The sequence below is a fragment of the Hordeum vulgare genome, chromosome 2H, assembly GCF_904849725.1.
Source record: "Hordeum vulgare subsp. vulgare chromosome 2H, MorexV3_pseudomolecules_assembly, whole genome shotgun sequence".
Lineage (NCBI taxonomy): Eukaryota > Viridiplantae > Streptophyta > Magnoliopsida > Poales > Poaceae > Hordeum > Hordeum vulgare.
In genome coordinates, this window is record NC_058519.1 from 634,764,178 (window position 1) to 634,780,658 (window position 16,481).

The window sequence follows — 16,481 nt, forward strand, 5'->3', positions numbered from 1 at the left end:
CCCAGTTAATTCCACTAAGGACATGCTTGATATTGCCACTTTTTTTCTACAAGAACCTCTTTGGTTATGAACATAAACATAATATTTGCTTGGGTCCTTCCTTTTGGAAGGAAGAAGAGATGGTTACTCCTGGGGAGAATGAGGTGTTACAAAAGAATTTATCTGAGGAGGAAATTAAAGAGGCCATTTTCACTTCCTATGCACATGGTGCTCCAGGACCTGATGGTCTTTCTTTTTTGTTCTATCAATCCTTCTGGGATTTGATTAAATCTGACTTTATGGCCTTAGTTAAAGACTCTGAAGAAGGGAAGCTTGACATTTATAAGTTCAATTTTGCCATCATTGTCCTAATTCCTAAAGAGGCCGATGCCAAGGATATGAAGAAATTCAGACCCATTAGCCTTGAGAATTGTGCTGTTAAGATTCTTACTAAAGCTATGACTACCAGACTATCCCCCATTGGGGATAGACTGATTTCTCCCAATCAAACTGCTTTCATCAAAGGGAGATTTATTCTTGAGAGTGTGGTGATGGCTCATGAGGTAATCCATGAAGTCAAACGATCCAAGACTCAGGGGCTTGTGCTCAAATTACACTATGAGAAAGCTTATGATAGTGTTAGCTGGGAGTTTCTTTTTGAGATCTTGGAATCGAGGGGATTTGGGTCTAAGTGGATATCTTGGATGAAGAGTGTTCTCTTGGAAGCTATGTTTAGTGTTCGTATTAATGATGTGATTGGCCCCTACTTTGTTGGTGGCAAATGTCTTAAACAAGATCCAATATCTCCCATCCTCTTTAATCTTGTAGCTGATGTTTTTTCTAAAATGTTGGCTAAAGTAGCTCAACAGAACCTCATTTCAGGGCTTCCACCTCATGTGATTAAAGGGGGGGATTACTAGTTTACAATATGTAGATGATACTCTCCTTTTCCTCGAAAACTCTTGTGAAAAAGCCAAAAACTTTAAATGGATCCTTTCTTGTTTTGAAAACCTTTGTGGGATGAAAATCAACTTTCATAAAAGTGATCTGTTAACTATTAACATTGAGGATGAGGAGACAAAATCCTTTGCCAAAATTTCTAGTTGTAAGGTTGGGTCTTTCCCTATTAAGTACTTGGGTGTGCCACTGCATTATGACAAATTACGCAGGGAAGATCTCCAACCAATCATTGACAGGATCATTAGATGTATTTCTGGGTGGTTAGTCAAACATATTACCTACAAAGGGAAACTGATTCTTCTTTGTGCATGCATTGTTAGTATTCATGCTTACCTTATGGCAGTGATTAAGTTTCCAAAGTGGTCCATTGAGGCCATTAACTCTCAAATGGCACATTTTTTCTGGGGGAATGCAGGGGACCAGCACAAATATCACCTTGCTAATTGGGGATTGATTACTAGGAAGAAATCCTTTGGGGTTTAGGTGTACCTGACCTTAAGGAGTTTAATATGGCCTTATTGGCCTCATGGGGAAAAAGAATCTTTGACAACCAGAAAAAATACTGGAAAGATATCAACTCTTTGAAATATAACACTGAATCACCCAATATTCTTTGGTCTAAACCTGATAATGGACCTTCTTTCTAGAAGAGTGTAACTTGGGCTCTTAATGCCTCCAAGACATTTTATAGGTGGAAAATTGGTTATGGTAGGAGTATTAAATTTTGGCATGATATATGGGTTGGGGATTGTTCCCTAAAGGTGCAATTTTGGGAATTATTTTACATTTGTAACCAACCTGACTGCAGTGTCTCTGAGGTTTGGGATGGGATAGAACTTAAACTTTCATTTAGAAGATGTGTTGATATTAGAGAGGTAGATAAATGGAACCAGTTACTTGATATTATCCAAAAAATTCCTCTGTCTAACTCCCCTGATGTTCCAATATGGATGTTGGAATCAAAAGGGATATACTCTGTTAAGTCATTTTATAATGTTGTTAACTTTGGAGGGGTGACTTCTGCCATTGGTGACAAACTATGGAAAATTCTATGTCCACAGAATATTCATGTTTTCCTTTGGCTAAGTGTGTACAATAAAGTACTAACCAAAGATAACTTAGCTAAGAGGAAAAATGTTGAGGATCCTTCTTGCCTATTCTGCTCTGAACCGGAGTCAACACAACATCTTTGCTTTGATTGTGTAGTGGCTAAATGCATTTGGATTTTTTTTGCGGATTTCTTTCAAATACCATTTTCCTGTTTTAAAGACATTTGTGCCTTGTGGCTGGTTCATAAGAAAAACCAGTTCAGAACATGATTGTGGCTGCCTCCTTATGGAGTATTTGGAGACTAAGAAATGAATTCTGTTTCCAGGGTTGAACTTGGAAAAATCTGGACTGCGTTCTTGTGAAGCTGCAAAGTTTTCTCCGACAATGGTCTATTCTATGCGACGCCACAGAGGAGGTGGTACTGCGGCAATTCATCTCTAAACTTGACAAATTCAGAGGGAAACTTCTGTGCATCGCGTGGAGGAGCTGATTATGCAAGTGCTGGTGTTGCTGTTAAAATAGCTTTTTATTCTGTTTAGAGGTGGTGACTTGGCTAAATTCTTGTTTAAGATATTTCCGTCCTGTGATGGTCTTTGTCGGTGTGAGGGATGTAAGCTTGATTATCTCATGCTTCATCAATAAAATGGAGCAAGGGGAACAACACTTATTATAGCCATTGTTCTGGTAAGGTCCAATTCATTATTTGTACAGTTTGCCATTCTAGAGTGATAGACTTTCTCCATTGCTAATATGTTGATAGCATGGTGACATCTTTAACTCATGTTTAATCTTGCCAGAACTAAGCTGGTTTATGAAATGTTTGGCGTGCATGTCATCTATGCCATGCAGAAAATGTTAAATTTCCTCTGCATTTTCTTATCATTAATCTAATGATTTATCGATTTGTTTTTGATTCCTACACGTTCTACATCTATATATGTAACAAGCATCTCTCTGAACCGTAGTTCCACTTTTTAGGAAAAGCCGGAAGAAAGTGAGTGGGGGCAAAACTGCCTTGATTACTGTCATACTCTTCCAGCTCGCAGGTGGTGCCTGCTGCAACTCCCATGGGTGGTCTTACCGCCATCACCGGGCCTTCAACATATGAAGATGACAAGCAACTTGAATCCAAGAAGGAACTAATTAAATTTTTCTAAAACTGATTTGTTTTTGTATTTTCACTCCAAGTTTGCATCTCCACCATGTTTACTTAGACAATGTTTATATGTTTCTTCCAAAGTTCACCCAACAAAATTAGTCATTTTAAAATCTTCATCTGACATTTGATTGCATTTTTACAATACAATAGATAAAATGGGCTATGCCACTATCTTGTCTATAGATAAGTTGTTCATCAAGTCGATTGTCTTTCATGTGTGACATATACAAGTTATGGTTTCTTCTTTTTATACTCGAATTTCACATGACATCCCCAAGACAGAATTTATGGGTGTGTATTTCCCCTTTACTCTTCTCTTTTTTTAAAAATATTGTACTTACTTGAATTTCATGTTCGTTCGATTACACGTGCAACCTGTTACTGGTTAAAAAAACCGAGATGGCTGCTGCTACCCCAGCCGTTAGCGCAGCGTAGCGCCACTATTGAATCGGTCCTTCGCTAGCTTACGCCCACGTCAGCCCGTGCGACCCTACATGTCGGCTTCTTAGCCGAAGCGGTGCACAACAAAGGCTCCACCTCCCATATTTCCTTTTCTCTTTCCTCTTCTTCTTTTTCTATTCTTTTTCTCTCTATGACCTGCAGACCCCACCTCCCGTCTCCTTCCTCGCGACGGCCTCCGCCGCCGCCACCGACTCGAACTCCCGGAGCTCCCCTGGTACGAAACCCACAAGACCCCTGACTCGAGCCACTCGAGCGCGCTGATTTCCGCCCGTCTCGGTGACTCCATCGACGAATTTCTTCGCCAAACGGTGAGCCCTTCGACTCACCGCGACCACTCTTCGCCTTGATCTGGCGCACCTTTCTCACCTATTCCCTTGCTCCGGATAACACCAGGACGCGCTATTCGAGCCCCACCACGCTCCGGCCGAGCTCTATCACCGCAAGACGGAGCCCCCACATCATCAAGGAGGATCCCTTAGAGATTGCTGAGGCACGATGCACCTCGTAGACTACTACCCGGAGCAAGAAGACCCCAGGAACCGCCTTCGTACCCATCTATTCCGGTGATCTCCGCTGCCTAACCCAGGTGAGATCCGAAACCCTAGCTCCATTATAACACCAGCCTTCCAATCTGACTAAAACCAATGGCCCAGATCGATCCATGTTACTGCATTTTGAGATGGCATATGTGACATGGCTGATGGATCAATCCCAAGAGATTTTGTTTTTCATGTTGGCTCACCTTCTCACAGGCGTGTACATCCGTGAGTGAATTTTGTTATTTAGAACAAAATCTGAGAGTTGACCAAATGACATTGGTGTTTTTTGTGAACTAAATGACTCAAATATACATACTGCCTCGCCGTCACTCTGTTGCCTGTCCCAATCTCATGTGCTCCTGAAGCTAGCTGCCGTGTGTTATGTGTGCATGCTGTACATTGAATTGTTCGTGGAAAAAGACACAACAATTGATCATACAATCTAGCTGTAACGACAAAATCTCATACTATTGCACAAGTGTTGTTATTTTAAATTTTATAACGGCATGTGCCTTGACTTGACTTTGAACCTTTTCTTTCTTTCTTTCAGTGATTGCCTTTTGTCCAAATACCACAGAAGTACACATTTATAGTTTTAAGTCAGTATGTGTTAGATTAACTTGTTTTTTATCGTTATATCTTGTAGCATGATCAAATAGTGTCCGTAAAAGATTGGGGTAGATTTTCCAACAAAATTGTGACAGTTTCACATGATCGAAATTTGTAAGTGTATGAGCATAATTTCCAATGTTCAAGTGAATAGTGTGTTTCTTAGTCCAAAGAAGATAATTGCATTTCTTTCCTTTTACTCCTTTATCGACCTGCAGATATGTTTGGATACAAGGACTAGATTGGGTACCTACCCTTCTTATTCTCAAGCTAAATTGTGCAGATTTAAGTGTCCAGTGGAGCCCAAAAGGTTCTCTGAATAGCCTGTCCTTGTACTTCTATTACAAACACATTATGAGTATCTATTTCGTTGTTTATTTCACACAACCTCTTTTTTTGTTCTTGTTCTTACTTGGTTATTGACACTAGGCTCTCATGGTAGAACATAGCTGCACATTGACTATTTGGGAACCAACCATATGTGGAACATATCTAGCTGGATATTGTGCACCCTTTAAATTCCTTTCTACTGTTTGTAGAAAATAAGTTTGCTGTGGGAAGTGGCGCCAATTCTGTATGCATTTGCTACTATGAACAAAAGAAAAACTGATATTTGTTGCTGCCACTTCCATTAGTCGTCTACTTGTTTTGATTAACTTCTATTTTGATTAATAATGCGAAGTGCACTAATTACCAAGACTATGAGTGTTTTCTTGTGTTCACGCAATTATGGAAGTGCACTAATTATTGAACTTTTATTCTTTAAACTGCATCGATTTTTTTTTTGGCCTAAAAGACGTGTTTCATTAACATCATGTGACTCCAAAAAGACCGCACCAAAGATTACAACCCTCGGAAATACAAAAGGGCAAAATAAAAGCAGCCCTTTACAGAGACGTGGCCGATGCTACCGAAGGGAATAGCCACCATGCTAGGGTTTGGACTCTAATAGATGGTCACAATTTGGTTAACAAGGTGCTATGGGTCGATGGATTGCTATAGATCCTGTGATGGGCTGGTTCATGTGAATTTGTCTCATAATTGGGCAATTGGTCCTCTGGTTGATACTGCTCGTACTGCTCTAATCAGGTTGGTTATGTTGCTCTTCTGGGTTTAGGATGTCTAGCTGAGCCATTGAGCCAGTTGCCATTGCTCTAATCATATTAGACATATAACATAATTACGAGCAATTCTCTTCTGATGTAGGTGGTCTGTGTTCATCTCTAGCCCATGTGTGTGTGATGTGCTCATGTGAGCAGGACATTATCAAGTGTATGTGTGTTGCAAATGTGCCCTGCACATTAGCAGATCATGTTGATGTACATGACTTCAGTTCTTATAAGCTGATTTTCTTATCTCTGCTAAGGAATTCTTCTTGTACGTGTTTCAGCTTTTGATGTTCTGCGCACTGACCGATCGATGCCCTTCTATGAGAAGAAAGAAAAACGACCCATTCCTAGTTGTGTACGAGTGTATTGACAAACAAGTTGGTTATTGTCAAGGTGGCTTGCTGCCTCCTATTTGCATAGAATGCTTATTTATTACTGTAATTAGGTCGTCGTTGTTGTTGTTGTACCTTACCTCAACTAGGCCATTCCATGTTTTTTTATCCATCCCATGTTTTCTCCAAGCTTGAGTCCATGATTTCTTGTTTTCTTTTTCGATTTGACCTCATGATTATCTTGTTATTTCTTTTGTGCTTCTTGTGCGGCAGGATTCGATTTGGTACAACATCATCACCGATGCAGACAAGAAGTGCTTCATCGTGCCAGGCACCTTGGCGTTGCTTTCGTCTGACGGCGACCGCGGCTACAGAAACAATCACAATGAACTCCTCTCGTTGCCTCCGGTGCTTGCTCTGTGCTCGCTGTAGCCATCATGCCATGGCTGTCTGGTTAGGCTGCTACATTATATCCTTGCTACTGTTTGTTTGTTCTTTTCTCTGCCTTGTGATTAGCATGCTGCTATTAGCCCCCGCGTGATAGTAACTTGCTGAATATTTGTCTTTGAGTAGCAACTTATATAATATATATAGCTCATGTTCATGTTTTCCCATCCCACCAAGTCTGAAACACTTCTTCACACTCAACAACCAGGCAACACACCCGAATATATATACACATATGTACGTAGTTTCCCTTAACACATGGAGCAGCCTTGTTCATTTCGGGATGTAGTATCACCACTTAATTTATTCCCTGCCTGCCACCTTCATGAAATTCCCACTGTATATATGTAGTTTGTGTACCATCCATGATATGCACTTGCATATATACTCAACTCATGTTGGTCTTGTGCTATTTCCAAGGACGCCTTCCTACTCTTGCTAGTTTCAAGTCATGTGGCCTTGCTTCCAGGATGATGATATTCCAAATATATGGTTGTGTTATGTTGCACTCTTTTGACACTATTTTATATCACTACAATTGTTCGGACAAACATGGAGATGCTGCAAGTTTGCTTTTCCCAGTATGTCTTACCCATGCAGTATGTACATCGCTTCATTCTATTTAGAAAGGCATTTTTGGTAGTGTCACGATAAGAAGTCGTCTCGAGAAGAGTGGCGCCAGAATAAGGTCAATAGGCGGAAGCATGTGAGCGCCATATTAGGTTGAGCTGAAGGTGGTGCATTGCGAGGAAGGAGGCATCATAGTCGAGGGAGATGGCGCATCGGAAGAATCCACAACATACAGACGACCAATGTGGTAAATAAGAGGATGAGGCGGAATCACCGGAGAAGCCTCAGGAGACAATCGAGGTGAGGTAGCCTGGGGTAATGGAGCCGTGGGTGACAACGACATGGGTCAACAATAGTAATACGAGAAGACATGTGGGTGGACTGGGATAATTCATGAATTATAGATGTATCGGGAAGAGTGAGGAAAGAAATATCTTCAATGGAGAATGGACGTAGATAGCAAGGATGAAACTCATCAAAAGTGACATCTTGAGAAATGCGCATCCGATGGTTGACAAGATCCCAACATCGATAGTCCTTGTGCTCATCACTATAACATAAGAAGACACATTCAACACACTAAAAAGTTTGGTGTGTTCATCGGGGCAAGAAGAACGTACAAATGCAACCAAACAAAGGAAGCTAGAATTGTCACGAGAACGATAAAAAAGACACACGAGAGAAATGTCACCCTGCAGAGCAATGGAAGACGAAATGTTGATGAGATAGGTGGTAGTAGAAACAACCTCAACCCGGAAGTGAGGTGAAAGAGAGGTGACGATCATCAACACACGAGCCACTATGAGCACCAGGACAAGAGAATTGAGCAAGTGTGCCCTGCTCAGCAAGGAATCAACATAGCGAATGACACATATACTGTTGAGCAAAATCTGCTTGGAAGACATGGATAGGAGTGGAAAACTCAGTATGAACCATGGCGTCAATTTCTTACAAAGAGATCAGACCTCACTACAAGAGGACATAATATATTCTGTGTGTCGAGAGAAATCATCTATAAATATAATATATTAGTGATGACCTCCTTTTGATGCAAAGGGAGCTAGACCCCATACATCAGAGTGAACAATACCGGAAGGACGTTGAGACACCGTCTTGCTAACTTGTTTACCAAGCTAACAAACTTGACATTCTAAATACACAGACAGATCCAAGAAGACCACGTTGAAACTAAGGATGAGAGATGAGAGCCACAAAGGGCCGGTTCTCGAGGTAACAGAGGCGAAGAGATTTGCGGTGGTGGCCTTGGGAGTCACAACGCTGAGGGCCAACACCAAGTAGAGCACCCGTGTGATGATCCTAATCAAAACAATTTTCAAAGTCAAGAATGACTCTATAACAAGAGTCAACAATCTAATCACCTGAAATGGACTACATGGTAAGTCAAGGAGCATGAGCAAAAGAAGGAACATAACAAGGCAAACTGCTAAGAGTGCATCGGCTATTGACCAAGAGGGAAGTACCATCAGCAGTAACAACATGAGTTCATGAGAATCCAGAGGTTTGAATGGATGATAAACTGGAAGAATCATGAGTCATATGAAAAGACACTCTAATACCAAGGATCCACGGAAACATATTCGAATATAAAAAGTAGTCTCAGTACCAAAAGAATAATTAACAAAACCTGCAAAACTATTAATGGCGAACCAAAAGAAGCATCTAGTTGGAGAAGTATGTCAGGTGCTCGACTGAAGAGGTCGACGAAGAAGCATCAGGCGATAATGAACCATGAGAAGTAAGTATGTGTTGAAGCCATGCAATCTCCTGTGCAATGAAGGACACCGCTAAAGTGGTTGATGTAGAATCACCAGAAGAGGATGCACGACCAATACTGGTTGTATAATTCGGCGGAGGAGATGAGATCGTAGGCACATGAGCGAAGGGAAGGCGCATGTGTGCGACATAGTGGGTGGAGTGATGTGCACAAAGACTACTGGTGAAAGCTCCGAGTATAGTCTGTGTGAGCGACCATCACCTTCTCTAGAGGTCACTAGGCGTCACTATTGAGCCACCACACAATTTGCGGAAGCACCAAGCATCAACGGACGATGCATGTGCAAGATGGAGTCAATGTACGTAATGATACGAAAAAGGAAGAGAAACTCTATCCAATGAAGTCACAATACCTTTTTTTCTACTATTTCTTTTAAAGAACTAGCTACTTCTTACGAAAGAAGAGAGCGGCATAGCATGGAAGAGTAAGGAATAGGGCGCACGCTTAGGGGCATGGTCCCCTAGAGAAGCCAATCGACAGGATGGGCTGTCGAGTCTGAGTCTGATTGTGAAGTTCGATGTTGAGGTCCTGTGTGGAGCAAAAGAGGGGGTGAGACCGTCCATGCAACAACGAATGTCCGGAGGTTGTGATTGTGCGCCAACCAGGTGGAGATGGCGACGAGGCGCGGCCTACTGGAGTGGCAGGGTGTCAGATTCCTAGAGATGGCAATGAGGCGCTGACCTCCTAGAGGTGGCGGCGAGGTGTTGACCTTATGTACATGGCGACAATGCACGACCTCTTGAAGATGCAGGAGAGCCTACCGTTACGAGCACGGCGTAGGTGGCCACAAGGGTGACCATGATGGAGGCGAAGGTATCAAGCTTGGAAGGGCATGCCAGGAGTGACGACTTGTGGGAATTCATCGGGATGGGAGAGACCTGGACGACGAAGGAGAGACAACCCCGACTTGGAGGCAGTGGAGAGATGGCGACTATTGTCGGAAAAGACATTGACATGGGTCGAGGATGTGGGGTTGCACGTGAGCGTACTAGCCTGAGAACAAATGATTGGAAACTTGGATAGAGATCGATTTAAAGAATAGCACGTGTCGTGTGTGCGAGGAAGAAAACCTAGGCACTAATGCCATGTTAGGAATATGCAACTTGTATTCCCATGTGGTCATAGGCTATACATGTACATGCATGGTAAGATATGCGTAAAGCCCCCTATACATAACTAATACATTACTCATGTTGAACACCCGGGTGTTGTCTTCCTTCCACGTGGTCTAGAATGTGAGCAACACCGTGCGCCAAAGGTGATGTTGAAGAGGCAAGCATGAATTTCTAGATTACTGCAAGCATGAATTTCTAGATTACTGTTGAGGAGTACTTGGTGAACAAGTGTTGAGCACTCTTGGGGGCACTGAAGCAGAGGGTGCATGCCATGTTGATGTTCGCACCATGGCGTTGGCGACGGTTAGTAGACCATTAATGATACTCTAGGTATGTGCATAATATGGCTCCAACCGCAATCCAAATCGAAGCTTCATCATTGAGCCATTGTGTCTTATAGATTGCCGATAGTTGAAGACCCGAGCGTTGCTTTCCTTCCAGATGGTCCAGACCACGAGCAAAAATGTCGACTCGAGATACCAGCTTGGGGTCATGCAAAGGATGTCAAATTCATACCATTTGACAATGACACATCTACGACAAAGTTTAATTGTTTTTAGGGATTGAAACACAAACATGCCTAGGGGTCCTTGGATCTTTAGGCACCATGCTTGTAATTGTAGAGTATAATGGGATTTGTCGCCCATAACTCCATATGTGTTTGGGCACAGATCATCGGTCTACCCGACTTGTTGTGCAATGGTGGCTAGAGCAATGGCTTCCAAGATAGAGAAGTGTTAGATGTGGAGCTTGGGCTAAATAGCGTTGAGTATATGAGTTTGTTTGAGTGTGCGTCAAGATCAAACTAGAGAAGCCCTCTTTGAGGTTCTTAGGGAATGTTGAGCGAGGTAATCCACCCCAAATGTCCCATGTGCTATACGAGAAGATGCCGCATTCTTTGTAAATTGCGATATGATTGGCCATGTTACATAACAATGCGTGGATGGGGTTCATGATCCAAAGAAGTTCCAGTTTGGCGATTTTATGATGGTTCCAATCTAGATGTGGTTCCAACCTAGAAATGAGTTCATTGCTCAACCTCGTGGTAGCACCACGTGTGGAAGAGGTGGTAGCTGGGCTAGTAGAGGTCAAGGTGGTCATAGAGGGAAAATTGGGCATGACCCGACCTGATGTGTAAGGAGAAAAGATGATTCTGACCCTGCAAATGGAAATATGAGCACATGCAATTTCGCATACAGTGTTAATTTAAGGAACTCTGGTACGAAGCCACCTCGCAAGAGATTATTGATTGCAGACAACCTCGCATCGAGCAAGGACGCCCTCCCTTGTGGTTTGGAGGAAAGAAAGTGACAAGTCTTATAGCATACCATGAGGGCAAAACTGGGCGAGTAACTCAACTCAGGGTTTCTCTTTGCAAGTTAAATTGGAAAGAAGGCAGAGGATGGCGCGGGCTCGTCGCTCCTAACAACATTTTCATCGTTTCCCCATAACTCTCGTTCACTCTCCATTCACCGCTGATTCGGCTTGGCTTCTTCTCCTGTTTACGGGTTGTGTGCCACGTACTTGATTCCGCATTCCACGTTCCCTTGCAGGGCGTCCTAGGCCTTGGCGACAGGTAGCGTCGTGCCCCTGGACGCTTGCGTCCTCGTGTAAGACGGAGACGATGCCGACTGCTTGTGCTCTTGCTCCACAAGTGGTGGTGCATGAGCTTGTGGCTATGGTGACAACCTGCATGGGAGCACGAGATGTAGGAACAAGGCAGTGCACAAAGCAACTCGTAGCCGGGCAAAGGATGCCTAGCCGGACTGGCAAGCAATAGATAGTACACGGGAGGTGTGGGGGAAGGTGTGAAAACGATGTTGGGAACGTGCGACTATCGTCAACCTATGGACCCAGAGCTGAGGGGCGAGGGGATGGTGATAGGGGAAGCAAGGAAGACGGAAAGAGGGCATTGGGAGGAGAAATGCATCATCAACCGCCCTATGCCTATGCGTCATCTATGATGGTGGACTGTTGTGGGAAGATCTGGTGTCTACACGTGGATCTACTACTTGGTTGACATGACGAACTTGAGCATGGGAAGAAAAAAATGGCGAGAGAGTCCCACGTAGAACATGGAGGAGGTGACTATATTGGATTGAAGTGGGAGCAAAGACAAACTCACTTAGAATGTGAACGTGATATGAAATATTCGGTCGAGTGGCATCTAAATAGACAAGACTCCCAACAAAATGAAGGTATCGTGCCAGATCAAACAAAAGCTCTCCGTTAGAAGCACAGAGGTGGACGTTGAGCTCCATAGGAGTTTAAACATTACGCTCACTAATAAAGCAATTTGAGCAAGAAAATCCTGGATATACTTATCTCTTTAAGTAAAGAAGCCATCATAGGTAGAAGAAACCTTAACCCCCAAGGATTAAGGCATAAGAGCTACTGACTAAGACGAGCCTTCACAAAGACTATGTACTCAGTTGTTGCCAGTTATGATCATGTCATTGACAATATAAATGAAGAGTCTGACCATGAGCTGAAAGGTTGACATAAAAGAAGAGTACCTTATGGTAACATCACCCGTGGAAGACGAAAGATGAGTTTGACCTTGCAAATAGAAAATTGGGTGCAATGTCATTGCAAACCACGTGTAATTTCATGCCCTTGAAGGGGAATTTTTGTTGTTTGTTAGCCAGCCTACATAACCCCACACCATGTTCACCTTTTCTCCATGCGGTGAAAGCACTATCCGCCACATCCCACACTCACGGCCCCTCTTTTCGTTTGGTCGCCATCCCTGTCTCGCGTTGTCGGCAACAGGTATCATCCATGCTCGACATCGCCTCCTTGATGCTTTGCGGCCTCCGGACAGTTCTCATCCGCGACCCCGGTCTCCTCGACGAACCCTTGTTGCCGCTGTCCTCCTTCCTTTCTTGACGGTGTCCTGTCATCTTCCTCCCCTCAGGCGCCAAAGGTCCCCCAACGGCAAAACGGTATGATGAGTTCATCTTGTATTTCTTATCCCTTTTTTTATGATGCATATTGTTGTTGATGATAAGAAAGGCGGCATTATGAATGTAATTGCAGGATGATTAGTCAGAGGACTCACATGACCATGTTTACACGGACGAGTTCTTCCAGCAAGTAAGTCTTTGTTTTTTGTGTGGATTAATTCATGCATAATAATGCAGATGTGTCAGGTTACTGAATTGTGATTGATAGGCTCTTCAATTGTGATGATTTGCAACAACACCAGAGGCTGGGAAGCACACCTGAACAAGGTCAGCCTTATCACCTCGTTTCCTGGCCCTGCTCCCCAATTTGAAGGCAAGGTCACAGAGCAACAGCACGTCCGGCTGCATGATTTATGCTTTACATGGTATTTTATGATGTGCTATGGAAGCACAGGAATTTGTTACCTAGGTAAAATAAAGACAAGTTTTACTTCCAATTGATATTGTTAGTGCTCAAGAGATTATATGATCTATTGACACAAATATATTTCTTTTTAACTGATTAATATTTAATGAGCTTTGCATCAGCCTTAGAAGTATAGCCTAGATTTAAAAATGTGTGGCTCATGAGTTCAAGGAGACGAGCTGCAGATTTAAAAATGTGTGGCTCATGAGTTGAAGGAGACGAGCTGCAGATAATAAGGCATAGAATCAATTGCTCAGACATTCCCCATTGATGCAAATCCAACCTTATTAGAAACATTTGCAGTCAAAAAGTTTAAGGAAATACACAATGATAAGTTTTAGCCTTCCCTCATATAGAAACTAATATGCCACCCTAATTTAGATGATCTTTTTCTCTAGCAAGAGCTTTTAATTCCAAGGTTGAGCAGCTCAAGACTTGGCACATGAGAGTGTAACGGTTAGTTTCTCAATACTTGTTTGTTAGCAGTCCATTCTTCAATAATAATTTATGAAAGGATCTAAAAAACATTTTCCAAATGATTTGTATTCCATATCCTGACTTTAAGAGGTCACTTTAGATGGAGTACAACATTATTATACTTCCATTTTTTTTTTGCTAGACCAAGAGGCTCTTCACTTTTCATCTTTGTAACTGCAATGGAAAGCTTATGAACGTTACTTTGCAATATATTTATGTTTGATTAGATGATTTTTTGGTTTACTGATACATTTTGGCAATCTAATGTTTCAGGTCTCACCGGCCATGTTAAGTTGGAGTATGATGTACCACCCTTTGTTGACCATAAACTTGCAATGTAAGGATACCGTACCAGCAAATTGGATTACATGGTGATATGATTATTTTGTAAAACTTGCACATGGCATTTCCGAGGCGTGTTTTCCTGTGACAGTATTTCTATGACTTGAGGATGTGATTGATGTAATGGTCCAGTTATGATGGATACTTGTGTTCGAACATTAGACCGTTGTTTTCTCTATTTCTATAGTAATGTGCTTCAAGGTCACACTTTGGTGAACTGCAAACTTGATAGTACCCTTTTCAACATTCTTATCCTGCTCCAGGGTTTACTATTTGGCACATGATTATGTGCATGCTTAAAATCAAGGTAACACATATCGACTTCTATTATGTACATACTTGCGCATTCTAATTTAAATTACTATTGTGCCTATATTACATGCTTGCTAATAAAAATATTGTGTGCAAACAAAGCGTTTAAAGCCCTGCAAAAATAAAGAACGTTTGCATACGGATGAACATGTAGCCAAACTTCTGAACAAGTATGTGATAATATAGGTCATAAATAGTGTTACTTTTATGATTGGTACGGCACTTTTTTTCCTGAAATTGTAGGTTATAGAAGAAGCTAATCTTCAGATATTTTTGAAACTCATCTTCTGGTTCATTACAAGTATGACATGGTATTGTCTGTTCAGTGTCAACCTAACGACCTTGAGCTTTACATTCCTCGTAATGAATGCATTTGTTTTTGCGTATTTCTCCCTTGCATGTTCAATTTCAAATATAGACAAATATGTTAATGTTTTTCTGCTTCGGAATTGGATGTTATCTTTTGCCGGTAACATGTCTGTGCTGCAACGAAAACCGATGTCAAGTATTATTTTTCTGAAGGTTAAACCAATGCTAAGTATTCAAAATGACATGTGGCCTCTGCTTGGTCAAACCAATTTTTTCTATGGATATGCACGTGAAATATTGTAATCTGAATTGTTTAATTTATATTCATCATTCAATATTTTCTAATTATTTCTTAAATATATTTATTCTTGCCTTAGAATGGATGGGCGAAGCAAATGCACGTCTTCATGATCTAGTTAATTAGAAGTAAGAGAAAGGATTGTTTGCAAGAGCTTATTGGTAAGAGATTTGATCCGAGGAGGGGCTGCCCGTTGCCATAGGAGCAATAGGGGAGGAGTAAGAAAATGAAAATAGTCGTTACTATTATGTTGTACTCCTTCCAGTCCTTTTTACTCCTTTTTACTCCGCGTATTAGATTTTGGTCAAGTCAAACTTTACAAAGTTTGACCAAATTTATATTTAAAAATATCAATATCTACAATACCAAATATATACACTATGAAACTACATTTCATAACGACTCTAACAGTATTTATTTGGCATGGTGAATGTTGATAAAAAAATTTATAAGTTTGGTCAAAGTAGAGATGCTTTGACTTTGAACAAAACTTATATGCAAACTAAGAGTATTACGCTGTCCCTGTTTGACACTACCATAAATTTTTCTTTCCTATTTGACACTGGAAATATAGTTCTTCCCCGTACCATAAATTTGACACTACCATATTTCTTTCCTATTTGACAATACCATAAATTTTGTTCCCAATATACATGGTGTGTGAGATGACAATTTTGCCCTCAAACATCTAGCCAATCCTTACAGTTAATCAAGTGTCTTATTAAAAGTCAGGTCCACTTATCAGAGTCATAGACTAGACATAAGTTTCTTTCTAGTTTTTAATGCATTTTTTACTTTTTGATTATTTATTTTTCAGGTTCCATAGGTTTTTCCTTTTTATCGTTCTTTCTTCGTTTTTTTTTCTTGTTTATCGTTCTTTCATCGTTTCATTCTTGTGCATTGGTTTCTTCGGTTTTTCAATTTCTCCTTGTTTTTATTTTTGTTTTCTTTGTTTTTCTGCATATTATTATGAATTTTCATTGGTTTCTTTATTTGGAACACATGTTAACTTCCTATCAGTACAGATTCAACATTTTTCTTATACATGAGAAATTTTTTTTATATACATTATTAGCGTTTTTGTAGTACATGATTAGCATTTTTAACTTATTTTTTGGATATATCCTTTTTTCTCCATACATATCGTACATTTTAGGTATATTTCTAATGCATTTTGGTAATACATGTTTAATAACATATTTCCAATACAAAGTTAACATTTTGAAATATTTAATATATTTTTTA

General features: G+C 41.1%; 1 long non-coding RNA gene across 8 annotated transcripts; it reads left to right on the top strand.

Annotated features, from left to right (window-relative positions):
* The first annotated feature begins 3,699 nt into the window (after window positions 1-3,699).
* On the top strand, window positions 3,700-14,541 carry LOC123428139. Of its 8 annotated transcripts, none has more exons than XR_006622498.1 (9): window positions 3,700-3,918; window positions 4,004-4,196; window positions 4,264-6,260; window positions 6,473-6,652; window positions 12,899-13,071; window positions 13,166-13,222; window positions 13,301-13,501; window positions 13,880-13,954; window positions 14,249-14,541. It is a non-coding gene; the product is annotated as an uncharacterized LOC123428139 (long non-coding RNA). The 8 variants fall into 8 exon arrangements; XR_006622493.1 differs by lacking the exon at window positions 13,880-13,954 and having other exon boundaries at window positions 4,264-6,030; window positions 6,149-6,260; XR_006622494.1 differs by lacking the exon at window positions 13,880-13,954 and having other exon boundaries at window positions 4,264-5,068; window positions 6,149-6,260.
* Window positions 14,542-16,481: the final 1,940 nt, after the last annotated feature.